The following is a 27,981-nucleotide window of genomic DNA, read 5'->3' on the forward strand; positions in this document are numbered from 1 at the left end:
TGCTCTGTCTGTCTCTGTCTCAAAAATAAACATTAAAAAAATTTTTAAAAAAATTTTTAATGTTGGGGCGCCTGGATGGCTCAGTCGGTTAAGTGTCCGACTTCGGCTCGGGGCATGATCTCGCAGTCCGTGGGTTCGAGCCCCGCGTCGGGTTCTGTGCTGACAGCTCAGAGCCTGGAGCCTGCTTCAGATTCTGTGTCTCCCTCTCTCTCTGACCCTCCCCCGTTCAAGCTCTGTCTCTCTCTGTCTCAAAAATAAATAAACATTAAAAAAAATTTTTTTTAATGTTTATTTATTTTTGAGAGAGACAGAGCGGGGGAAGGGCAGAGAGGGAGGGAGACACAGAATACGAACAGGCTGCAGGCTCCTAGCTGTCAGCACAGAGCCCAATGTGAGGCTTGAACTCAACGGACAGCAAGACTATGACCTGAGCCGAAGTTGGACACCCAACCAACTGAGCCACCCAGGTGCCCCAAGGATCCTTTAATTGGACAGCGAGATGACCAGTAGGATGAAAGTAGAGGATGGGTATTATGTGAAAGGGATGGCCTGTCCTTGGAAACCAGGTAAGGATGCTTGACTTAATGTGGTGGGAACTAGGGAGCAAAGAGCAACAAAACAAAGGTAGTATGTACAGTGGCTGACTATGCCTCCTGGAGAGAGGAGTAAGACCGGCTGGCCATGGTGATCCAGATAGCAATAGAGAGTCTCCTAAGGAAAATGTTCTTCTTTTTATCCATGGGAAACTGGGATATAAGAGGTTCACTGGATTTTTAGCCTCTGAAAAGGAAATTTCTATTAAAGGGGAAACATAATTATATTGTTGAATATAATCTGATTCATCTCGTTTTATCCATCTGTCTCATATAACCAAGGAAATATACTGAAACCCAACCAATTTGTTTCCTTTTCCAGAAGGTCTCTGCACAGAGGAGACTGTATTTGCAAGTTATCTAGGACTCAACCGTGTCAGAGCAAACCGATAGACTGGAAGACCCTTCTCCAACTTTCAGGAACCCCTCTTTCCTACTCCCAAAAGTTGCTGCTGCTGTGGTGGAGTAGGGGTGAGGGTGGCAGGTGTAGGTTATGCTGGTATAGGGCCTTCTTAGCCAAAATGACCTGCTGGGAGGGCTGTAGAGTCAAAAGGCTGAGGGAGAGAAATCTCTCCCCCAGCAGATGCCAGCAGACATAGCAACGCAGATTTTGCTCTACGCTCTGTCCTCCTGGTTCCCACGAACATATGTTGGTAGATCATCTTCTAGCATGTCCCCCTAGTTAGTTAGCCTGTCCTGTTTCCTAGATCTCTCCAGGAAAGATGAGTTTCTAAGCTTCTTTGGTGTACTTACTATACACTTTAAGGGCTTTTAAGCAGTAATAGAGAAGATAGCTTCATCTGTGCTTCAAAGTACTTTGCAAAGTGCTGATCAGGACAGTGCTAGAATTTCTATACAGGAGGGACCAATGTGTGGCAATCTAGTTACCCAATGGGACTTCATTTGAGGCTCTCTTTGCATAGCAAAATGTTTTTATTTTGATCTTACTTATTGGGGCAGCACGTGGAAATAATAGGGTACTAAAGTTCACTCCTTCCAATCCTGTCCTTGATACCAGTACTGAACCCTAAACCTAGGGTTCTTTCCAGCTAGAGACTCTTCCTAGAAAAGTCCTACACCTTCATCTTTACTTTCACTCCAAGGACAGAACAGGGTTTTGCATGCAGACATCATTTATCAGTGAATAAATTGGTCACTTTAATTATCTGTTTTACCTGTTTTAATTATCTGTTTTAATAATTATCTAACTTAACTAACAGAGCTGGCTACTTCTTTCTCATGGGAAGGTGAGCATCTGCTGAGAAGGTTCTCAGGAATCAGATTCACCCTCAACACCCCACCAGACCAGACCTGTCAGCTAGCTCAGGGCCCCTCCTTGGAACCAATGGAAAGTTTTCTTGGATCTCTGAGGCCCTCTAGTGGCTGTTTTAGGATGAAATCCTGCCTAACAGCTGCCCTTCCACCTTCTCCTAAAAATTTGGCTGGTCTGGAGAGAGAGAGAAAAAAACAGAAAGAGAGGAAGGAAGGAAAGAAGGAAGGAAGGAAAGGAAGAAAGAAGGAAGAAAAGGAAGTAAAGAAGGAAGAAATTTGTTTTCTTTTGCTTCTCCTAAAATGCCAAAAGAAAACAGGTATGTTTAGTTTCTGACACCATCAAGATTAATCTGACCTCTTAATATATCTCCACTTTATAGATGATGAAATTGAAACTCAGAGTTCAATATATTTCCCAAGATCACACAACTATGTAAGCGGCAGGGTTAGGATTCAAACTCAGGTCTCCCTCCAAAACCCACTCTGTAGATGGCGCCTACCACTTCTTGTACTAACTTTGGGTTTCAGGTTCTTTGACCCATACTCCATGTGAATGACACCTCCTGGAGTTAGGCAGTGCACAGCCTGCACAACTGTAGAGTGACAAACCAATTTTGACTGGCTTGAGACCATCCCAAGGCGAAGATTCTAAGCCTGGTTTTGCTACTCAAAGTAGATCCCTGACCTGAAGGGTCAGCAATTCCTGGGAACTTTTTAGAAATGTAAATGTTGGGACACCACCCCAGGTCTAGTGAATCACAGTCTTCAAAGCTGGAGATGAGGAATCTATACCCAGGACTTCTCAACTTTGCTATGCACTGAGATCACCTGGGGAGCTTGTTAAATGCAGATTCTCATTCAGGAGGGAGAAGGAGATAGTGCTGCCCTTCAGCTTCCCTAACTAGCTCCCAGATGGTGCCAATGCCCTGAACCACACTTGGAATAACATGGCTCTACACCAGCCATTCTCAAACTTGAGTCTGCATTCAAATCACGTGGAGGGCTGGTTAACACACAGATTGCTGGGCCCCATCCCAAGAGAATCTGATTCTCAAGGTCTGGGATAAGGCCCAAGAATGTGCACTTCTAACAACTTCCCAGGTGATGCTGATTCTGCAGCTTCACCTGGGGACCCCAGTTTGAGAACCACTGTTCTAGCCTACCAGACCTTTCTTAAATAGACAACTAACTTCATGCTTTCTGGCTCGGCATTTGCATGAGCCCTACTCAGTCTCCAAATCCTGTCATTTTAGAGCTGAAAGAGACTTCAGAGACCAGAGGCAAAGCCAGGATTAAGCATCCTGACTCTCTCTATTCAGTGTTGTTTACTCTGCTTCCTGCTGGCTCTGAAGCTCCATAAATTCTCCAGCGTCCAGCAACTGCAGTATTTTTGGTGAGCTCTCCATCTTGGGCCAGCTTTGCAGGCGCTCGAGTCCCTATCAGACACATATGTCATCGGCACAATCCGTGAAAACACAGTGGCCTCCTACTTCACAGTTCTGTGAAAAGAGAGCTTTGGAAAAAACCAGCAGCCAGGCTGGCAGCCGTGGTAGAGAGAAAATGCAGCAGTGTGCAGGCAAACCCAGACAGACAAGGTGATTCAGCACAGAAGCCCTGGAGCAAAGTAATGGACTGGATACAGATGGCAACTGCCAGCCACATTCTGCTGGGCAGCTCTGAGAAGGTCATTTGACTTCTCTGTGCCCAAGAAATTGCTTTTTTTTTTTAAGGGAAAACCATACTCTCATTCAAAAACACACACACAAAAGAGCACTTCATATGTAGACTTGGGGTGAGGCCTGGAACAGTTAGTTTCTGCTATGTGACCAATCACCCAATACTCAGTGGCCTAAAAAAGCCCCAACCATTTATTATTGCTTACTAGTCTTTGAGGAAAAAGAGGTATGCAAGTTTCCTTGAGGCCTAGACCTAGGGGCCTGGCATGCTATCATTTCTGCCATGTTCTATTGGTGAAAAGCAAAACCCACAGCCAGCCCACTGTTTAATGGGAAGGGCTTGTAACATCAGCATGTAAAGAAATAGAGAGGGGGAAAGGTTGGTGGCCATTTTTGCAATCTACCACAGAGACCTTTTGTTTGTTTAGGAGATCCTGAGACAAAGATTCGAAGCAAATGGTTAACTTGGTTACTTGGGAAGTGAAGGAATACTGGCAGGGGAGTAGGGGATTGAGACACAGAGCAAAACAGCTAGTAAAGGGTACATAACTGGGCCGGCTAGCGTTCTGGACAGCTGGAGCTTAATTCCATCGGAAAACTCTGAAAGTGTTGGATGCAGGCTTTTTTGTTATCCTACTTGAGAAAGGGAACTAGAATATTTATACATCAATTCACATCCATCCCTTGTTGAGGGTTGTCAGGCAACACTAATTCTCCATCATTTCAGATTCCTATGCTGGGCGGTTGGCCCCAGATGTGTGCAGGTCCTGGCAGCTGGTGGTCTGGCCACTGGCCACTGAAGAAGGAAGGGTAGGGGTGTACAGATAGGACCCCTACAATGTGTCCTGCAGTGCAGGAGAAAAAACCCTCAAGCTTCAGTTTTATGTTGGTCGATGTTTTTTAGTCTATTTGCTTTGTTTGGGGTGATGCCCCATTTCTCTTGCTGGCAAAGGTTGGGACACTAGATGGCATCATATCTAGTTGTCTTGCAGCTCAGGAAACAAATGCCAGGCAATGTTCCTAGTTGTCCTTGGGATCAAACAATACCAGCATGAGCTGAGAGCAAAGGATGTGCCTGCCGTAGGTAGCAGCGGTGGTCCCGTGGGCTCTGTCTCAACTCACCCTCACCAGCAACTTCCCAAACCAGTGGGGGAGAGTGGGGAGCAGGCAAAGCACAGAGGGGCAGGCAGAGGTTGCTGCCACTTTCTAAGGCATGGGATTCATAAAACCCCTGGAAGGAATCAGTACGGAGAATGACACTGTCTACCCCCAGAAAGGTCTCTGAAGTGTATAAAAAATGGGCTGGAAGGAAAAACATGAGACTTACAATAAAGATTTATTCTTGGGGGTGACAGTGGAAAGAAGGTGAGGTTGAGGTTGAAAGTAAGGGCCAAAGATATTTAACATTTTATTTAAAATATTTAAAACAGGGGCGCCTGGGTGGCGCAGTCGGTTAAGCGTCCGACTTCAGCCAGGTCACGATCTCGCGGTCCGTGAGTTCGAGCCCCGCGTCGGGCTCTGGGCTGATGGATCAGAGCCTGGAGCCTGTTTCCGATGCTGTGTCTCCCTCTCTCTCTGCCCCTCCCCTGTTCATGCTCTGTCTCTCTCTGTCCCAAAAATAAATAAACGTTGAAAAAAAAAAAATTGAAAAAAAAAAATAAAAAAAAAAATTAATTAAAAAAAAAAATAAAATAAAATATTTAAAACAAATGAGACAAAATGTCAGGAACGATCAATTCTTCATAATAGATGTTAGGTGGTGGTCATATTAGTATATCTACTTTTTCTTAAATTTGAAAACAGCGTGTTTTGCAAGGTAGATATGATATTCTGTAATTAGCAAGGTCCGGCAGGGTTCAAGAAGGAACACTGATGTTTCTTGAGCTTTGCCACATACTTTCCCTCACTGAGCCTCCATTTCATTATCTATAAAAGGAAGACATTAATAGTAGCCATGTCCGGGGATTGTCACAAGCCTCAAATGAGGTAATGTACCCACAGTACAGCACAGTACAGTGCTCAAAGCAAGATGATCCTTCCAAAAATCCTCGCTGCTTCCTTTGCTCCTCTCCCAGACTCTTATTGTACCCTTACCACTAAGGGTACAAGGGTTAGGCATCTCTGCCACACTGAGTCAAACCATACTATCAACTGGTTGTCTAGATGTGGCTAGAAACAGAAAAATCTTAATTCAAGCCTATCCTGACTCCTCTGGATCCACAGTTGGTCTTAAAAAATAAAATGTTTCTTAGAAATATGGCTAGAGAGACATCCCCCACTTGTGTAAAAAGGGGATTCTGGAATTTATCAATAACTACCCCCTAACTTTTCTCAAGGATTTAGGACTTTCTATCTTGAAGGGGCACTAACCTTTTGCAGAACAGACGTACGTGCTCCTGTATGGCTTGTAAAAGAGATACTGCCTTTCTCTGGGTGTAAATGAGAGCTCTTGATTCCTTATACAAATTAGAGAAAGCCCATGGCTAGCCCTGACAGCACAAAATGCTGTGAGGATAAGAGGCAGGGGGGATAAGGGGCCTTTAAGAGTGGGAGGTATGGAATGAAGTCCATTGAATGAAGGAATTAAGAGCCTGACCTCTAGGAGAGAGAGAGCATCTCTGGCCTTTTTCCATTCCTGCCAGCGAAGCCTAGGGTAGCCTCAGAAAGGAAAAGAAAATTCCCCAAGGTCTCGTTTTATCTGAGACTCTCTGAATCTGGAAGAGATTGTCCCTACAAAAAAAACTGAGAAGGTAGAGCCAAGAGCCTTTGGGATGGGCTTGTTCCATGCAAGGATTACAAATAATCTCAGTTTTCTCCACACTCCAGGGCCCCCAGGAGGGGTGGTGTGTGTGTGTGTGTGTGTGTGTGTGTGTACAGGACTTCCCAACCATTCTGTATCAGTTACCTGTAACCATAACAGTGCTGCATAATAAACCACCCCAAAGCTTAGTGACTTGAAACACTATTCATTCAGCTCATGGTTCTGAGGCTAGCAATGGGGACTGAGCTCAGCTGGGAAGGTGTGGTCTCAGTTGGGCTTTCACGTGTGTGGGGTCAATGACAGGTCTGGCAGGCAGCTCTGTAATCTGAGTCGGGCTTTCTCACATCTCAGGGACTGAAGTATCTGTCTCTTCTTTCTGCTCATCTGCTCTACTTTCCTTGCCCTGCAGAACCTCTCCATTTACCTGCAAGTTTCCTCATGGTCCTTACTGGCAGCCACACTCCTAAGACTAAAAGAATTTATATCTCTGCCCTCCACTGCTGACTGCAACAGTGTGTGTGTGTGTGTGTGTGTGTGTGTGTGTGTGTAGTTCAAATTCCCAAAGGAAGAAAATTTATTAGCTCAGCCAAAATCTATACGTGGCTACCCTTGGGGCAGATGTCCGTTCCTGGATTAACCAATCATGATGAGGGATGATATGGAGGGGGCAGGGAAATCAGATTTCCCTCTGTAAAATGAAGGGTAGGGATTAAGAAGATCCACAATCCCCTTATCAGCTCCAACATTCTATGAAAACAGGGGAGAAAGAGAATGTATTAAGAAAATTGAAAAGCATTAGGCTAGGTCCGTCAAAGGCAGAAGCTGGGATGTTGCTTGCTTTATATTTGAATGCTGTGCGTGGTTTTCATGATGGCAATAATAATTTATTGACAAAATGCTCTTATTGAATTGCCTTTACTGAAGAGGCCCTGCATGCTTTTTCACCAGCTTGCTACAATTAAAAGCAGCAGTAAACAGAGCCTTTCTATTTAGATTGAAAAGCAACAATTAAGCTTGCTCAGCTATAAATAGGAGGCAGCTTCACGTCTATGGCCCCAACTGCACACATTATAGACTCCAGCCCCAGATGCCCCCAATTTATTTCTGCAGGACAAACCAATAAATTGTCAAACTCTGACCTTAAAACCGACAATCTCTTAGAAAATGGAAGGAGGTAAATTATGCATAATTCTAGATAATTACTGGGGTGTCCATGAGGCCAGGAAATGAGTATACATGCTGGAAATCTAAATTTACAAGCTTCAAGCTTTTTCATTTTACCACTCTCAAACCACGTTTTGCCTGTCAGGTTGGCTGTCAGGGCTGACTCTCCTTTGCCTGGGAGGTGTGGAAGAAAATAATAAATTCAAAAATTAGGGGAGGGAACATGGAAAATATAAAATTCCTTCTCAGGATTTCCAGTGATTCAGTAAAGAGACCAGAACATGGACAATCAGAAGTAAATATTTTCTGATTAATAAGATAGTGCCATTCATCCCATCTATAAGCCATATATGCTGACTTTTCAGAGTTGTAAAGGCTTTTGTTTCAACCTTCTAATTTCCTGCAGGAGGAAACCAGAGGCTCAGGAAGCCACAAGAACTGTCCAAGGCACAGAACTTGACAATGGCAGTGCTGGAATCCCATAGCTTTCCTGACTACCATTCCTGTGTCAACTGCATAGAAAAATTTGCCTTCTCCTTTTTTCCAATACAAAAGACTACATTAATGGGATCTAAGTAATAAAAAGCCAAAGGCTGCAATATTACTTTGAGTGTAAGACAGGCTTTCAAAGGTGACAGGATTTTCCCACTTAGAGATATTGGGTCCCCTCTGTCTCTGTATCCCCCATCTGAACCAGAAGTTACCAGTTTCCTAAAACCCCAAAAGAATGATTTTCTAAAATGTGTCTTGTGTAATCACACCCTTCCAAGACTTGCAACTTGGTTTTCTGTTTGAGCATTGCCCTATGTTGCCCAGTGTTTTTCCAACTCCCTCTGGCTCTCCTTGTGTCATGTGCTAGGATATTCTCTGTTGCCCTTCTCATCTTCTCTACCATCTCTGTGCCCCAGGGACTGACATTTATGGATTCATCAGTGGTACCCCAGTCATTTGGCCACCATTGAGCTTGGCTAATGTGGGGCAAGTAACCAATTGGAGACTGGATAGCAAGTGGTAAAAAAGTCAGGATTTGTCTTCCTTTACTTCCTGTAGAGTGAAGTAGAGTTGCCCAGCTGAGCTCATCCCAGATTAACCAAAGCCAAGCCAAAGCCCACACACGAGTGGGAATAAATGATTGTAGTAAACCATTCAATTTTCAAGGGTAGTGTGTTATGCAGCAGGGGCTGATACAAAATATGACACCTAGAAAGAAAAGTTTAAGACAACACAGCCATTCTAGAAACTGAGATAAACCACTCTAAAGACCAGAAATGGAAGCGAACACAGAGAAATAACTGGGATTGAGTTTTCAGACTCACTTAACTCCAGATCCAGAAGCAAATAGAGAAATCTGGGTTCCTGTGGGGTAACAAGAATAAAAGTGTTCCATTGGATGTAAGAGACTGACTCTTCAAAATCAGAAGCAAGTTTGAGTTTTCCTTACCCACTAAAGGATGATGAAATAAACTCTTGAAACCACATCCCAACTACCATTTATATAAAGCTGTGTAGCAGGGAAGCTTTAAGAAATAATCTTTCATCCTCAGTTGCTGAATATGTAATAACTCCAATATCAGTGAAGTTTGGGAACCCTGAGCTACCAATATAAGATCTGGTTTGGGACTGAATGTTCTTAGAAGGTGGTGGAAGAAGAGACCAAATACTAATCTGCAAGATTGTGAGACATAGGGGTTGAGGTGGGGGAGTGGAGGGCAGGGGGGAGAGAGAGGGAGAACCTCCATTTAATAATAAAATTCCAAAACATATGAGGAAATAATACTAAGACAGCAACAAAATCAACAACTGGAAATAAATTTACTCAAGATGAAATGGAAATAACATGCGATGGTTGCTCACAGATCTTCACTGAAATAACTACTAAAGAATATATTTGAGGCAGAAGGAGAAAACACTCTAAGAGACAGAGAGAAATGAAACAGAGGACACAAACAATAGTTAGTACAGAATTTGGTGAAATATAAATTTAGTTTGCTGTTGACTCAGAAAGAGAATATATTTTTTTTACATAACTGGGTGCAATTCAAACACTACCAAGGAAAATATAGATGGGGAAGGTATTCAGTGAATGATTAAAGCATACCAAGTTCTTGGGTTATTTGGGAGGAGGATAGAGATACTGAATAACTTAAGCTTTGTTAAAAAATTTTTACACTTTAAGTTTCTATAAGAACAAAATTATCAGACCAGATTTTTAAAAATCCACCCATATGTGGTTTATGGTAGAAACACCTAAAATATAATCATCCAGAAAGGTTGAAAAAAAAAATGGAAAAAACCAAAAAGGCAATTAGTAACTAAAAGAAAGCTGTATAGCAATATTAATATCAGATGAAATTGAACACAGTCCAAAAAGCATAAAAGGAAATATAACATAGTGATAAGAAACAATCCTATATTTGAATGGATAACACTATGGCTTGAAATATAAAGCGGGGGGGGGGGGGAGGGGAAACACTGACTAATTTACAAGACAAAATGGAAATATCTTGTTCAAGGTTTTAAAACATATATATCAAAAACCTGCTAAAATTTAAAAAAAGGAGGTGCCTAGTGGCTCAGTTGGTTAAGTGTCTGATTCATGATTTCAGCTCAGGTCATGATCTCACACGTCAGGCTCTGTGCTGAGTCGCTGAGCGTGAAGTCTGCTTAAGATTCTCTCTCCATTTCCCTCTGCCCCCTCCCCTACTCATGCTCTCTCTCTCTCTCTCTCTCTCTCTCTCTCTCTCTCTCATAAAAAAAAAAATGAAAAACAAACCTGTGGAGCCAGCAGAAAATATCAATGTATATTTAAAAAGCTAAAAAGTAACTGATTTTTGGAGCACCTGGTTGGCTCAGTTGACTCTTGATCTCAGGATCGTGGGTTCAAGCCCCATGTTGGGTATAGAGCCTACTTTAGAAAATTAAATAAAAAATAAAAAATAACCCATTTCATAGCTGTAGGAACTGAGGCCCAGGGAAGCTAAGTGACTTCCCCAAGATCACCGTTTATAGGAGTCAGAGCCAGGACTTAAACATATTCTAATGCTAAATCCTATGCCTTACCCATTTTATAACACTAAAACGTATAGAATAAACTGCATATTTGCAGAACTGACTAGCCTTTCCCAGACCCTTAAAATAATCTTAAGTATGCATAAGTTAGCATATCTGTTACCACATTTTAAGTTAGCATATACGTTGGTGTTCTATTCTCATTCCCTTGGGTCCCTTTGACCTTTTCAGTTTTCATTCCTTTGCCTTCTAAGTGCTTTAGTTCTAATTGTCCATCTCTGTGGTACTCTATAAAGAACCACCCTTGGGTCACTGGGGTCACCACTGAGAGAAACAAGTTCCTGGGATTTTATGCCTTCAAGAGTAATCCTTATCCAATAATGGGCTAGGGTGAAAAATGAAAGCCCAGCTCCTTTGCCTTGGGGTTAGGCCAAAATCAGAGGCTTAATTTACTATTCCAACCTCCCCTGTGGGATGAAGCTGAGGCTGGAACTCTTCTGTGCTTCTTCCCTTTTTGTTTCTTTCTTTTTCTTTTTCTTTTTCTTTCTTTCTTTCTTTCTTTCTTTCTTTCTTTCTTGATTTCAAGTTTTTACTTAAATTCTAGTTAGTTAACATATATGGTAAAATTGGTTTCAGGTACAGAATTTAATGATTCATTACTTACATATAACACCCAGTGCTCATCACAAGTCCCCTCCTTAATACCCATCTTCCATTTACCCCATCTCCCACCCACCTCCCTCCATCAACCCTCAGTTCTCAATAGTTAAGAGTCTCTTATAGTTTGCTTCCCTCTCTCTCCTTTTTCCCCCTTCCCCTATGTTCATCTGTTTTGTTTCTTAAATTCCACATATGAATGAAATCATATGGTATTTGTCTTTCTCTGGCTGACTTTTTTTCACTTAGCATAATACCCTCTAGTTCCATCCACATTGTTGCAAGTGGCAAGATTTGCTTCTTCCCTTTTCTGTCCTGCTTCCCATACCCAGTTTTTCCCAAGAGAATCTCCTCAACAAATCAAACTTGCACATGAATTATCATCTCATGTTCTGCTCCTTGGAACCCTTTCCTAAAATAAGGACCATACAACTCTGTACGAGAAGTGTAAAGAGAGTAGAGAGTGGTCTTAGTGAAAGAACATTTGAGGGGCACCTGGGTGGCTCAATCAGTTAAGCATCTGACTTCAGCTCAGGTCATGATCTCACAGTTCACAAGATCAATCCCCACATCGGGCTCTGTGCTGACAGCATGGAGCCTGGAGCCTGCTTTTAGTTCTGTGTCTCCCTCTCTCTCTGCCCTTCCCCCACTCATTCTCTCTCTCTCTCTCTCTCTCTCAAAAATAATTAAACATTAAGAAAAAAAATTTAAAGAAAGAACATTTGAGTGGCTTGGGGTTCCTGTTTTTGTCTTTTAGGATTTCCAGTTTTATTTAGGCACTGGAAATCTGGCATTGTGAATGTAGTGTCTGCCAAAGTACAGAAAAACTCTCTTGCAATTTCAGACTTGGGGTCCATAACTATTGACTGGCCAGCTTTCTCTAATAGACCCTCTTGAGTCCAATTCTAGATGAATGATGGTCAAATCTAAAGGATTCCTGGCCCTCTTCCTCTTCCTTTCCCTCTTCCTCTCCAAGACTGGGTCTGAAAATGCAAAAGTGGAAACTCGGGGCTCTAAATTTTTTTAAGTTTATTTATTTATTTTGAGGTGGGGAGGGGCAAAGAAAGAGGGAGAGAGATAATCCCCAGTAGGCTCAGCACAGATCCTGATGTGGGGCTTGATCTCACGAACCATGAGATTATGATCTGACCCAAAATCAGGAGTCACATGTTTAACCAACTGAGCCATCCAGGCACCCCTCTGGGCTTTAAGATGCAAAACCATTGGTAGCCTTACGAATATCATTATCACCTTGCAGTTTGGCCTGGCCATTATTTTAGACCCTACTTTGCATCACATAGTTTTGCATTTCCTTACTTTCCAAGTCTGGATCTACATGTGGGCCCAGGTCCATTGCATAGCAGGCAAAAATTCCATTACCCACTGTGGCTTAGAATAATATTTATATAATAAAATAATTTATATTTCCTGAATGTATGCTATATGCCTTTTTACAAATGAAAAAATTGAGGTTTAGAAAGGAATACTAACTTGCCAGATTCACATGGCTAATATGTAGTTAGATCTTACCAACAACAAACTAAGGATTTGGTGATATGATCCCTAAACTTTCATGTATACTACAAGTCATAGCATTTCTCACCCCTGGTTTTGCTGACCTGTGCCCTAGCGCTGGGTTTGTCTCTCATTTTCTTGCTAAGTGTTCTACTTGTATTTTCCTAGTTAAGACCCTGACATCCATCATTGGCCCACTTGTTTTCTTTCCCTGGGAGCTGACACCTGCTCCTCAAAATATATCCTCAATCTCTACCTGCCATCTCCTCCATATACACATATCTGGAGGATTTGCCTGAATACACAATTCTGGGGATTGCCTGTTTCAAATCCCTGCTCGCCTCCTACCAAACTTAGCTGCGGCAATGAGGGCCCAAAATTCATCTTAGGTGATCCCCAGAAACAGGGCTCAAGACAGGGAAAATCATATGCCTGTAGTGTATTGAGAAAGGATCTTCCGGAGAAGAATCTAAGGAAGGAAAGCAGACAGGATAGAGGAAGAAGCCAGTCAGAGATTTGTGCTCAAGTAAAATCTAAACTTGGCCTGATCCATCAAAGCCGCGGGAGCATAAATCACAATGTTGACATGATTGTCCCCTCCTTAAGACAAAGGGGGCTGGCCTTGTGTACCCCCTGTATCAGTCATTACTATAGGCTTCTCCTGGTAGGGGTAGAGAGATGTAACCTCCTAGGCATCAATTGAGGGCAATTCTTGGGGAAGTGGGTCTTTGTGAGCCCTTAGCAGCCAATACTCATAGCAGCCAGGGCCTGAGATTTCCTACCCATCCAACAGCATCTACTGCAAGTGCCTAAGCCATGGGCCCTGAACATGGAGCTTCAGCAATCAAACCCCTTTCTCTCTCACCCCACCTCCCTGTTGCTCCCCACCAGCCCAAGTGACTGGGGTACTCCATGCCAGCTGCTTACCCATAGCTTACTTGATTTTAGTATCTGCACAGAGTCAACTGCATTGGCGCCCGACACTTTATTAGTGTTCTAAATCTTTGTTTACAGTCACCAAGACTCCCCAGGTGGCAGCAAAAAAGTCAACAAGGAAATAAAACTCCACCAGCTGGCGTATTAGTTGGGGATAAAACCACCACACAGGTAACAGCTGGGAATGTGCCCACAAACCCTGGGGCACTGCTGGCCCTGAAGGCTCATCTGGAGTTGCATGTTTTAATCCCCTTTTCTAAGCCAGCCTGTTTATCCTCCACATCTTCCAGTTCCTTGGCACCGTGTGAACCTCAGGAAGCTGAGGCAATAATGAGCTTTGAAGCTGTTCCACTGCCTTTGACAGCCCATGACAGTCATTTGATCCAATCACTTACTGCTACCTCCGGCAATCTCTTGGCAAAATGTGTGCCATTACCCCCCATTGTTTCCGTATTCTAAAACTCATACCTTCTGATGCTAAATCCTAGGTGCTTCCTTGTGTGAAATTAACACTTTAATGTAGCCCTGAAAAAACTCTTCAGTCTGTTTTATCTGGGACTCAAGATATTAGGATGGGTCTAAAGGAAGTCATGCAGAGGGGCCTGGAGAAATATATTAACCATTGCCAATTCTGCTTTGGCTTTCCTGAGCTATATGCATGCGACCCAGGGGCAGGAGGCATCATGAAGGCCACAACAATGTTGGTCTTGAGAGTCTCTGCTTGAATCCTGGATCCAACACATCAGAGCTGGGTGAGCTGGGGCAAGTGACTTAAAAGCTTCATGCATCAAATTTCTTCTCTGTATAATAATAGAAACTATGACACAATTGCTATGAGGATGACATTTGAAAATACACATTAAACACTTTGCTTCATGGATGTATCTAGATTTGGTGGGGCCTGAAGTTTACATAAATATACTCTCCCACAAATAAAAAAAAAAAAGAAGACATTTTACATTTGCAGATTTTTATAAAAACATGACCATGCGAACATGCTAAATCCCCTTCCAGGCCCTTGGGAAGGGCCCTGCATGTGAGGGGCCCCAAACTTCAGCTTCATTGGCTTTACGGTAAATCTGCGTTTGCTTAACACAATGACTGGCATTCAGCCAGTGCTCACTAAATGTTAGCTATCATGGATTTGGTGTGGGAAAGAGGAGCCTCTGCTTCTTATACATGTGTTCCTGGTTAGATTCAGTGCCTCTTGGGAGTGAGCTGAAGATCTGTCCAGGTGGTTTGGGATGTAGGGGGAGTTTAGGAGAATGTATGTGTGTCTGTATGGACAGTACCTTTGGAAAGGGATGTGACCAACTATTACTTAGGGTAAATAATGTTAGCTGCTATAACAACCAACCTCTGTAATTTCAGTAATCCAGTAATATAAAAATGTATTTCTTATTCATGTAAAGTCCACCAGATTTTCCTGGTTTGGTAAGACTCAGACTCCTTCATCTCATGATTCCTCATCTTAGTTTGTTAGAATTCTCTCCATTCAGTTGGTAGATAGGAAAAACAGAAAATGGAAGAGAGCTCATGAAAATTTCATGGGCCACATTCTGCTGAATAGAACTCAAGTACATGGCTATAACTAACTGTAGAGTAGTCTAGCCAATGTAGTCTAGCTATGTAGCCACGAAGAAAGGGAAATGGATTTGGTGAGCCAATTTCATCTTTGCCAAACCAATTTTCCTCTCAGCTTGACCAAGGGCCTCAAGGCTGAAGTATTTTATCAGAGGCTGATAATGGGAAGAGTACTGTCCATAGACTGAGTAGACAAGAGTTATAGGAAACACAGGAAATAAAAGGGAATCATGAGAAGCAGCTCTATGGTTTCAAAGTTCAGTTAAAAACAGTTTTATTGACCTTCTCTTGAGGCTACTGAAAGACACAGTCCATGGGAAGATCAAGGAAGATCCTCTCTACTTCTAGGATGTCCAAGAAGAGCAGGGGGTCTGCTGAAGTACTGGGAGAAGACCCTGGACCAGACCATGCCAGCTGAAGATAGGGGCAAAGGGTGGAGAATAGTCCCCACCCCTGAGAGATATAAAGCAATTTATGCTCAAGGAAAAGTCCACAGTTTTGGAGAATAGACCAGAGTATCAGAGAGGAAGCAAAAAACATCATAATCTTGGACAGGGAAGATGGCAGCACCCACAGTGGAAAACAGAGGGTCAACTCTATCCTTTGGCAATAGCATCCTATAAAAGTAGGAAATCTATGAAAGCATTCCACATCTATAAAAAGCAATAAGCAGGCCTTACTCTGGGTAAATAGTCTCCATCATGTGAGGATGTACAGCAATTTTCTCCAGCAGAATCACCAAGCCCTAGACCAATCTCAGGAGCCAAGAGTGAGAAGATCTCAGCCTCACAATGCAGGAAGGGGTATAAATTATGTAATTTGTGGATTTCTGTGTATTATAGGGCCCCAGTAGACTTTGGGTTATTCTCACCTGCCTACTGCAACACAGAAAACATGGGATCTCTTTTCCTTTTTTTTTCTTTTTAAAGTTTAATTCCATTCAGACACACTGTAGTTAAACGTTGTAAAAAGTCCGGTCATCCAGTACATTTCCAGGATGGCAGAATAAGCCAAGAAGGAAGCAATCACCATCCACCTTCACCCATAGAATGAGGTCCCCTGACCCTCAATTCTGAAAATTGGTAGACTCCTAAGTTAAACTTATCAGAGCCTTTCTGCTTCAGGGTCTTCAAAACTCTTCTCAGCAGCTGCTAAACCTCAGCTCAGTTTTACCCAAATCTCAAAGGTCAATCCTTACCTCTGAAGGTAGAATTTACCTAGTTTTCATGGTTATCAGTTTTTCCTCAGTGCTCTGGCTCTGAGCTGTCCATAATCCTGTTTAAATAATTGGATCATTTCTTTCCAGAGACAGCCCGCTACCAGATGGCTCAGCACCAACTAGGTATGTGCTACTATAAGTTCCTCTCTCTGTCCTGTCCTACTGGATCTCTTACTTTCTCCCATGCTACTCTGTTTACCTGAAACCCTCCTGTAGATCCTTGCATGAGTCACTCCTGCACACTCTTCAGATCTGGCTTAAATCTCAACTCCTTAGAGTACCATGCTGTGGTTAATTTATCTCAAACACAGCCTACCTCTGTCATTCTCTTTGACTTTACTCTGTGATTATAGAATTTATTTATTTGCACTCATTTATTTTCTGTCTCCCCTACTAGAATACAAAATTCACAGGAGAGTCACTTTGTCCTGTTTACAATAACCCTAGGGCCTATGGGAAATTAATATATATTTGTTGATTAAATGGATACTGTATTCTACCTGCCCATTGACTTTTTTCCCCCAGCAACAGCATCTTAGTCTTTTCCTTTCAGCTTAGCCCCAAGTTAATGAGTCCAGTCCAGTCTGTCCCAAGAAACAAAATTTCACATTGATAGAGAATGACAAGCATGCACTTTGAGCAAATATTTGTAATTTTCTATCTTGGGGAAATTTAACTAATAGATTAAGTCTTCCAGAAAACATTTGCTATTATTTCAGCCACCTCTGGGGCTCTCTCTACTTTATGTAGAAAGTATTATAGGACTGGGGGGAAAAGGAAGAACATCACTCAACTGTAAAGCTCAGAAAACTTCCTTTTGGTCTCCCTCTTGGCTTTACAGTAGAAATGAACAATGTATAGAACTTCCCCCCTCACTGTTGCTTTTCCAGAAAGATATGGCACTAAACTAAGTTCCATACATCAAAACTATGACTGTCTTGTTCATTTCCATAAACTAAATGCCTAGAACAACCCTTGGCATGCAGTTGGTGCTCAATAAATGCACACTGAATGCCTGTGAATGAACCCAGGAGCCAGCATCATAAACGTTTACCAGTTAACTAGATAGTCCTAAGCCTAGGGAAGAAAGGAGTTGGCCATAGCATCTCCAAGTTAGTACTGCCAGAGTCACTAGTAAGAGGATAGATTTTGCACACCCAAATGTTAGCACACTAAGGAGTAGAAAACTAAAGACCATCTGTGCTGGTTTCATAATTTTACCTAGTACTATTTCCTCAGCAGAGCTTAGCTCCTAATAATGTCAGTTCTATAATGGGGGATTTTATCCTTACACTATTTTGAAGGCATGTAAGGTACAATAAAAGGGGTTAGGCCTGGGCTGGGTGTCAGAAATTAAAAGGAAGACATAATTTGCATGTCTTTCCACTATGCAACCCTTTCTTTTTTTTTTTTTTTTTTTTATTTATTTTTGGGATAGAGAGAGAGCATGAACGGGGGAGGGGCAGAGAGAGAGGGAGACACAGAATCGGAAACAGGCTCCAGGCTCTGAGCCATCAGCCCAGAGCCTGACGCGGGGCTCGAACTCCCGGACCGCGAGATCGTGACCTGGCTGAAGTCGGACGCTTAACCGACTGCGCCACCCAGGCGCCCCTATGCAACCCTTTCTTAAACACCCTTACAAACATGCGAGAATGAGGATTCCCCAATCCACTTTTAAGTGGTTTCTTCTGAAGGGTTAGGTAGATGCATTCTCATATTGATTTCTCCCTGCCTTCTGATTTTAAGTACATGCTGGGTAAACACCTCCAGGACGGGTTGGTTGCAAAAAGCAGAGAATTGGGCATTGGTTCAGTCAGATGTTGGTGTCTTTTCCCTTTTACTCTGAATATGAAGACATGACAAAGTTTGCAATTAATGCTAGAGCTCACCTTAAATATAACATTGGGATTTTTTCCTGAAAATGATCAAACTCCAGGTAATAAGATTGTATTACAATCCCTCCAGAGTTCCTCAATATTGTTTTTGACTTTAGCTGTATTCTATAGCAAAAGCCCAAACTACTGGGGTGAGATATTGCAATATTTTCACAAGTGTTGAAAAGAATCCCAACTATCAAAAATATGTCCATGTGCCCAGATGGAGACCACCACATTTGCATGTGATGTCTAAGTCTCTTTTCTGCTACATGGTTGTATAAGAAACTACTTTTCTTGTTATATACCCTGATAATCTCACCTCATTTCCATCAAGAAAAGGACAGAATCAGAACAGCATGTCCAAAGATAATCCCTAAAATGTGATTTCAAGTGGAGAAATGTGAAGTGGTTTTTCAGAGACCTGGAAAGTACACATTGTTTAGGTTAACCCAAAGCCATCCCCAGGGGTAAGATGGTTTTAAGAGGGCTGTACATTCTTTGACACATCTCCCTCAAAGAGATAGAATCTGTGTTCCCAACCCCTTGCAACTGGATGGGCTTTGTTATTGCCTCAATAGAAAGAGTGCAATAGAAGTAACACTGTATAACTCCAAGGCCAGGTGTGAAAAGGGGAATACAGATTTCTCTTGTTCTCTAGGAACCCCCTCTCTTGGTGTCTTCATCTGCCCTTTAAGAAACATAACAACCTGGAGGCTGCCCTGCTGGGGACACCATGTGGAGAGGCCACTGAGATGAAAAGAGAGAGAGAGAGTGTGTGTGAGAGACATGAACAATGAGCCCCAGATGTTCTAGCTCCTGCCATTTGATCTTCGCAGCCTAGGGAACACAGAACATATGAAGGAAGAAGCCTTCAAGAGGACTCAGCCCTAGCTGCTGTTTGTAACCACCAAGGGCTGGAAACCAGAAACTCCCAGAGGAGCCTAGTTATCCCCAGAATCATATGAAATACTAATTATTATTGTCTTAAGCTGCAACAAATAATTGGAACAGTAGGTGCATGGCATGCAGTGTGGTGCAGAACTCAACCCAAATGATGCTCCTGCCTGCTGCTGTATACAAGTCTATGATAGACAGCACAGAGACAAGGCAATGCCTCATGGGACAGCAGAGCTGGTAGCTGTCAGCCTGCTATGATTTGAGGGAGACTCAGTGGAACCTCCCTCAGGGAACTGCTCAGGCCCCTGACTGCTCCCATGGTAATTGCTCCAATAGGACTTGCAATGTGGCAAACTTGCAAAATGTTGGAGATTCCCACATCCAATGGGATCCAGACTAGGAACACTTGCGATTTTGAAAAGGGCCGACCAAGGAGATAGGGTGCAAAGCAAGCCTGGTGAGTACAACTTATTCCCTTTGTCCTCAGGGGCAGGGCTTCTTCCTTCTTCCCAACCTCACTGGTGGAACATGTGACCCAAGTAGCCAATCAGTGCAACACATTCCTCTGGCCCTTATAATTGGTATATGCTCCATACATGCCAGGCCAATCAAAATGAAAGACAGGACATTCACAGAGAATGCTAGAGAAAAGATGCTCTCTCTTTTTCAGTGTATTAGAATTTAGAAGGATATTATTCTGGGAGCTGCTGGCAGCTGTCCTGTGATGAGGAGGGGCAGATGATCCTGGGAATGGAGCAGAAAGAGAGAAAGCAGAGGGAAGCAGAAAGAGAAAGAGGGGAGAGGAGACAGAAGCACACAAAGAAAACTGATCCCGATAATTTTGTTTGTACCTGTGTATCTGGCTATTCTTGAAGCTATTCTTCCTGAGCTATTTTGTAATGTGAGCACACAGATTTCTCTTATTTTTCTTGTTGATTTAAGCAACTAGAATCAAAGAACATCAATGAATATATATATGCTAAGATCCTTTTGAATTTTATGTTTGAAAATTATTTCTGGTGCCAAAAATGTATTTAGAAACAGCTGATCTTAATCTAGCTTATCTAGTACTTTTTGTTTTGCAAAAGGAAAGGAGTCAAGTCAAATTCGTACCCTGGTCACCTGACACAGCCCCATAGAATAATAATCATGATGACGATGGTGATACTAACATTCACTGAGCCCTAATCCTGGGCTTGACAATGTTCCAGGTGCTATGAATATATTAACTCATTTAACCATCTCAATAATATTATAGAATACCCCATTATTATCCCCTTATGCAAATGACAGAATTGAGGCACAGAGAAGATAAGGAACATTCCTGAGATCACACAGCTAGTATGTAGTGCAGCTTGGATTGAACCCAGCTTGTTCTCTTAGCTATACTGTCTACCACCTCTGACAAGGTGGAGTGCCTTTTGGTCAACCAAAAGTTCTGGGCCCTTCATCTTATGTGCCACGAAGTACCTGCCTTATCTATGTCTACTTGGTTCTGACATCTTTACCAGAGGTGAGAAGATGCAGAGATGAAAGAGAATTTTAACTTAAGCTGTCAACGTGCTTCTGCTTCTGAAAATTCTCATGTTTAAAAATATGGCATGCTGCTTTATTCTTCATTAGGAAAAAAATATCAAATTATATCCAAGTCCTCATTTCACTTGGGCTAAGGAGGACTCAGTCTCAGTGAGTATATTCATTCTTCTCTCCCCACCCCTCAGCTCACAGAGAGGTTCAGGAAACTATGCAGAATAGAATTGGTGCGGGGAAGGATTCTCCCTGGTATTCGGTATTCGGTCACCCTCTATCCTCACTGTTCAGATTTGTGCAGTCAGTCCTTGAAAGAAAGGTGGCTCTGACAGTTGTCTGTCATTCTTGGATACAGGAGACTTTGCTGAGACTGTTTTCCCAGAGCACAGTGTCAAGCTTCCCGTTGTGGGCCTCGCATCCATTTAATTCCATTTAATGCTAGGGCACAAGATCAGAAGCCTTTCTTTGTCTCCATCAATTTCCACCAATCCCTTCCCCTTGGTGAAGAACACAAACTGCCCCCACTCCATTCTTTGTAGCACTTTCCATATCGCATGGGCTTCCACCTAAATTAAAGCAGGCCTTTAAAAGAATTGTGGGGCGTTTAACCATTCAAGCATCATTTATTTTAATATCTCCTTAACTACCTTTTGAAAAATCTCTTAGAAATCCAGTCAATTTAGGGGTTAGTTACTGTGTATTTTAATTGACCATTCAATTCAAATAAATGTGGAGGAAATTATAACCCCTTCAATGGCTCAATGACAATTTAAGGAGAAGGAGACCTCGACTGAAACCATTAGGAACTTAGGAACCAGACTCGGATGTAGTTTGATGTGGTCAAAGAAAACAGCCTAGGATCTTTTAAATCTTATCTTACTATGCTTTTAAGAAAACCTTTAAAACCACAAAACTAGGAGAGATATTACCTCAAATTTTGAAACCACTTAATAAAGAATTAGAATGCAGTTATTGTTGGCATCAAAAAATATTGATAACCAAAATTTTATCTTTTAAAAATAAAAGTGATGGTTCTCACCTAGCCTGTAGGCTTGAAGCTAGGAAAGAAAACATTTCAATATCCTGTCATCTGTGACATATGTTGATCAACCCACGGAACCAGACAAACTCCTGATCAGATGGACCATCTGCAAACTCCCAACAACACCCTTCTCTATCAGCTGCATTTTACTTATTCCGTTTTTGGAGCTGTGAACAGAAATAGTGATGCTCCAAACTTGCCCAAGATCTGAAAACAGGTTAAGGGTTGGAAGGCCACCCTGGCAGGAAGTCAAATGAATTACAAATAAGAATGAAGAAACAAGAGAGAAGGAACCTATTATGTGGCAGTGTGCAGGAGATTCTTCATAAGCCATCACATCTTCTCCTCCATGAAGGGAGAAGAGGTCTGCATATTACAGATGAGAATCACAAGGCTAAGTGATCTGGTGATGATTACATGATTTGTAGTTTAGTTAGGACTAATGCACTTATTCATTGACTGACCATCTACCAGTAGCCAGGCACCTGACTATATGAGTGCTTCTCAAAATTTAGCATTCATCAGAATCACCTGGAAGGTTTGTGAGACCCAGGTTCCTAGGTCCCACCTTCCAGAGGTTCTGACATAGTAAGTCTGAGGTAAGGCCCAAGAGTTTGCATTTCTAACATGCTCTCAGCTCCTTCTACTGGCTGAGAACCCCATTTTGAGTGATGAATGACCTTCTCTGAGCCTACAGCCACCAACAGGCAATAATTAATTTAGCTCAATGCAACAGGTATATAGGGGAACAGGGGGCTATGGAAGCACATGGAAGGGCCTCTATCTAAAAATTTGGGAGTCAGGTTTCCTGAGAGAAATTTCAGGCTAAACTGACAACTTTAGATTGAAGAGGAATTCTTGTCATGTGAAGGCAACTGGGAGGTGGGGAAGAGGGGAAGAGGGAGGGTTCACTGAGGAGGAGACAGCATTTGCAAAAACTCAGTGGTAAAAAGGTATATTCAAGAAGGAAGCAGTCATTGAATATGACAGAATGGCAAGGAGAGAGAGAGAATATGCAAAAGATGTTGCAAACTATTTTAAGGAATTTGGGGTTTACACTGGTGATAAAGAGAAGCCTTGAAGGGCTGTAAGCAGAACAGTGTCAAAATTAGATCTTTGTTTTACAAGAACATAACAGGCAATGTTCAAAACTATGGGTGAGGAAGATGTTGAAGCTATCTTACCTTTAAATTCAGGTGTACCAGTCTCAACGTTTATTTATTTTTGGGACAGAGAGAGACAGAGCATGAACGGGGGAGGGGCAGAGAGAGAGGGAGACACAGCATCGGAAACAGGCTCCAGGCTCCGAGCCATCAGCCCAGAGCCTGACGCGGGGCTCGAACTCACGGACCGCGAGATCGTGACCTGGCTGAAGTCGGACGCTTAACCGACTGCGCCACCCAGGCGCCCCCAGGTGTACCAGTCTCTACATCTTAGAGGCCAGAGCCAGTGCCACAAGCCCCCTCTAGCCTTCTCCCAGAGAGAACCCTCTGTCTATAGAGAAGATGTCCCTCACTGGTCTATGGGAGGAAGTCCCTACACTAGTCCTGCCAACCCCTCACCATTCCCATTCCCATCACTACATGACTGTTCGACGTTATCCTTGTGTTGGCATACTTAGTTCTGCGTGGGGCAAACCTTCTTCTAATCCTGTTAGGTTCAGTACTGGCTCTGCCATGCTGAAGCATCTTTCTGAATTTCTCTTGCCTTCAGCCCACTCTCCCCCAGGTTTCTTCCTTCTCTGACTCTAGATCACACATCTCCCATGTCCCCAGGGTGCTGATCCTGCATCATAAGGGGCTGTTATTTAGCTATCTTGTGAGCATATTTCTGCCTTCTGCAGAAATAGATAATTAAAATTACCTTTATGAGGTAACCTTCCAAATCACTTAGTTGTATAAGAGTTCACAATTGTATAGCAAATACTGATTGGATGGAAATAAAGTTTAATAAAGTTTAATAAAGAGAGGATATAACTCCACTAATAAGCACCAACTGGCTGCTAGAGAAATGGTCATAATTTGTATTAAAATAATTACCATAATGATTACTATTTACTGGGTACTTACTATGTGCCAGATACTAAAATTTTCTAGATGTGTCATTCAATCCTCACAACAACCCAAGGGAATAGAGGTATATTCTATTATCTCCATTTTATAGTTGAGGCAACAACTGGGAGGATAATTTGCCCATGGTCACACAGCTAGTATAGATGCCAGAGGCTATTTATATCTAGCCAGGTCTGTATAACTTCTAAGACTTAATTACACTTCATAATGAAAATATCATATGTTCTAGAAAGCTGAATCAAGCAATATATAGAAAGGAATATACACCATGATCTACTGGGATTTATCCCAGTAATGCAAGGTTGGCTTAACACCCAAATCAAACAATGTAATGTTCCAAATTAATAGAACAAAGGACACAAACTACATGAGAATCTCAATAGACACAAAATACACATTGACAAAATTCAACACCCTTTCATGATAAAAATATTCAATAAACTAGTAAAGAAGGGAACTTCCTTAATCTGACAAGGCCATCTATAAAAAGACCACAGTTAACATCATACCAACATAAGACTGAAAAATTTTCCCACAAGGTCAGGAACAAGGTGGTCTACTCTCACCACCTCTATTCGACATTTTACTGGAGATTCTAGCCAAAGCAATTAGGCATTAATTAATTAATTACAAATGGCATTCAGACAGGAAAGAGAGAATTTAGACTACCTCTATTCACAGATGACAAGATCATATATGTAGAAAATCCTGAAGAATCCACAAAAACACTATTAGAACTAATAAAAAAATAAAGAAGTTCGTGAGGTTGCTAGATAGATCAATACATGTAAATCAATTGTATTTCTATACACTGGCAATTAACAATCCAAAAATGAAATTAAGCATAATATGCCATTTATAATAACATCAAAGAGAATAAAACATATAGGGGAAAATCTAAGCAAATAAAAGCATAAGACTTGAACACTGAAAATAACAAAGTTTTGCTGGAAGAATTGAAAGTACCTAACTAAATAGAAAGACATCTCATGTTTATGTACTGGAGGGCTTAATACTGTTTAGATAGCAATACCCAAATTGATCTATAGACTAAAAACCAGTCCTATTCAAAATCCCAGCTGCATTTTTGCAGAAATAGACTGATGAGCTTATTCTAAAATTCACATGGAAATTCAAGGAATAAAGAAGAATCAAAACAATCCTAAAAAAGAGGAGTAAAGCTGGGGAACTTACACTTTCTCATTTTAAAACTTGCTGCAAAGCTGCAGTAATTGTCATGAATACGGGCATAAGGACAGAGATATAGATCAATAGAATCCAATTTAGAGTCCAGAAATAAATTCTTACATTTATGGTCAATTGATTTTTGGCAAGAGTGCCAACACAATTCAATGGAGGAAGAATAATGTTTTTAACAAATGATGCTGGGACAACTGGATATCCACATGCAACAGAAAATTGTTGGATGTGTGCTTCGTATCAAATGCAAAAATTAACTAAAAATAGACCCAATATCTAAATGGAAGAGCTAAAATTATACAAATCTTGGTAGAGAACCTAACCATAAATATTTGTGATGTTGTATTAGGCAATGACTTCTTAGATATGACACCCAAAGCACAAGTGACAAAAGAAAAAGTAAATAAATTGGACTTCATCAAAATTTTTAAAAATTGTGTTTCAAAGAAAACCACAAAGAAAGTGAGAAGACAACCCATAGAAGGGAGGAAATACTTGCAAATCACATATCTGATAAGGAACTAGACTGTATAAAGAACAGTTACAAGTCAACAACAAAAAGACAAACAAATTAACTTAAAAATGGGCAAAGGATCTGAAGGGACATTCTCCAAAGAAGATGTACAGAAGGCCCATAGCACAGGAAAAGATGCTTGACATCATTAGTCATTACCTAAATGCAAATCAAAACTACAACGAGATAGCTCTTCACACCCACTAAGATGACTAAAATAAAAAAGACAGACAATAAATGTTGATGAGGGTAGAGAAATTGGAACCCTCACACATTGCTGATGGGATTGTAAAGCAGTGCAGCCACATCTGAAAAACAGTCTGGCAGATCCCTAAAAGCTAAACATAGAGTTACAATATGATTCAGCAGTTCCATGCATAGGTATATATCCAAGAGAACTGAAAACATATTCATATGAAAACTTGTACCTGAATGCTAATAGCACCGTTACTTATAAGTAATCACCAAAAGGGGAAGTCCATCAACTGATGAACAGATAAACAAAATGTTGTGTACCCATACAATGGAATGTTATTTGGCCATAAAAAAGAATAACACACTGACACATTCTACAACATGGAGGAAACTTGAAAACATGATGCTCAGTGAAAGAAGCCCATTACAAAAGATCACATATTGTGTGATTTCATTTATTGGACTACCCAAAATGGACGACTCCGTAAAGTCAGAAGGTGAATTAGTTGTTGCCAGACACTGAAGGGAGGGGAAGTACCTAATGGATAGGAGGGAGTGACTGCTAAAGGGGATGGAGTTTCTTTTGGAATAATGAAAATATGCTGGAAGTAGTGGTGATGGTTGCACAACTCTGTGACTACACTACAAACTATTGAAATGTATACTTTAAATTACTGAATGTTATGGTATGTGAATAATATCTTAATAAGACTGTTTCAAAAGCTATACATGGTAAATAACACCTATTATATAAGACATTATAATCAATATGGTGTGTATTAATAGCATCTCATCTATATTATATATTATTAGTTATATGTTATATAAACTCATATGTAATATAGCTTATACAATTATAATAAATAAGTGGGCATATTATAATTGTTCATGAGCTCTGTACCTCTCCTGGTCTGGTTTTGAAGACACCTAAGTTCTTTTGAGCCCCCACAAAACATAAATATGCCACCCCAACTTTCTCCACAGGTCTGAGAGTGAAAAACAACTTTGAGATCAGTACATCCCTGTGTCAGATTGTTTTTGTTTTGTTTTGTTTTGTTTTGTTTTTTGCTTGTTTTGTTTGGTGCAATAAATCATGTGTTTAAGAGTTCTGAGGTCAGCCTGCTGGTCCTCTAATCCTGACTTCACCACTTTAATGGCTGTGGTTTAGATTGTTAGATCCCTCTCTTTGCCCCGTCTGTCAAATGGGAGAAATAATTCAATTCATACATGAGGTCACTAGGAGGCCTAAATGACTTCCTAAAAATTCAGGGTTCAGTCATTAGAACAGGGATTTATGCTCAATAAATGATTGTAATAGCATTTTTATAGCTATTCTGTTCTGCACATTCTCAAAAACATCTTAAATTTTAAACTACTTTGCTGTACAATTGGAGCAGAGTCAGCTTCATCCCTAATTGGGGGAAATACAAAGAATGTAAAGGGCGAAGTCTCAATATTCACAACCTGGGGACAGTGCCTAAAAAGCCAAATTTGGGGCATCCCTTTTTGCCACTTTGCAAATGGTCTTTATTTGTTTTGCCTATCTGGCCTCAAGATTAATTTCTGAGTTTAGGGGAGGACCTTGAAGTTTGCCCATAAATTTTCTGTGTTTAAAGGGAAGGTTTTTATCGCTGAATGTTCGGCAGTGCACATGAGTCCAGGACGGTGACTCAGGCCATCTTCTCAGAGTTGACTGGCCATAAATCAGCTTTTGTAGAAAATTAATCTCCCCTGACTCCTTTGGAAAGTTAGCAATTATTAGTTGCTGGTATGAGAGAGAGTCTTCAAAAGAGGAATGGTGAGACAATGTCACCTTGCGTTTCTTCTAAACTCACTGATATTAGAAAAAAAGTTGTTCCCTCAAATAAGCTTTGGATGGGAGTGGTCCCCACAGGCAGATACAGCAAAAAGAAGTTGTTGGTGCCTGAAACTGACTACATATGTGAACCAGGTCCCAAGAAATACCCTGGTATGTTAAAGGGAAAGATAAGATTTCATGAAGCTGTTTGACCCAATATTATTTTTTAGCCTGCTAATACCTAGGATGTCTTGAAAATATTTAGCCAGCCACTTTGAGAGTTTGACTACCAGCACCCAACAGCTGAAAATGGAGAGTATTTGGGTCTTTTGGCCAGTGTAAACAGAGTCACAGAAATAGGGGATTCAAGAAATGGACATTGAAATGTCACCCACTTCGGCTTCTCTCCTAAGGCAGGGTTACACTGAAAGCATCACAGATAGGTTTGCCTCCTTACTATACATCTCTAT

This window comes from Lynx rufus, unplaced genomic scaffold (genome assembly GCF_022079265.1).
Source record: "Lynx rufus isolate CCGP_SWC_20201006 ecotype Redwood Valley unplaced genomic scaffold, mLynRuf1.p SCAF_8, whole genome shotgun sequence".
Classification (NCBI taxonomy): Eukaryota; Metazoa; Chordata; class Mammalia; order Carnivora; family Felidae; genus Lynx; species Lynx rufus.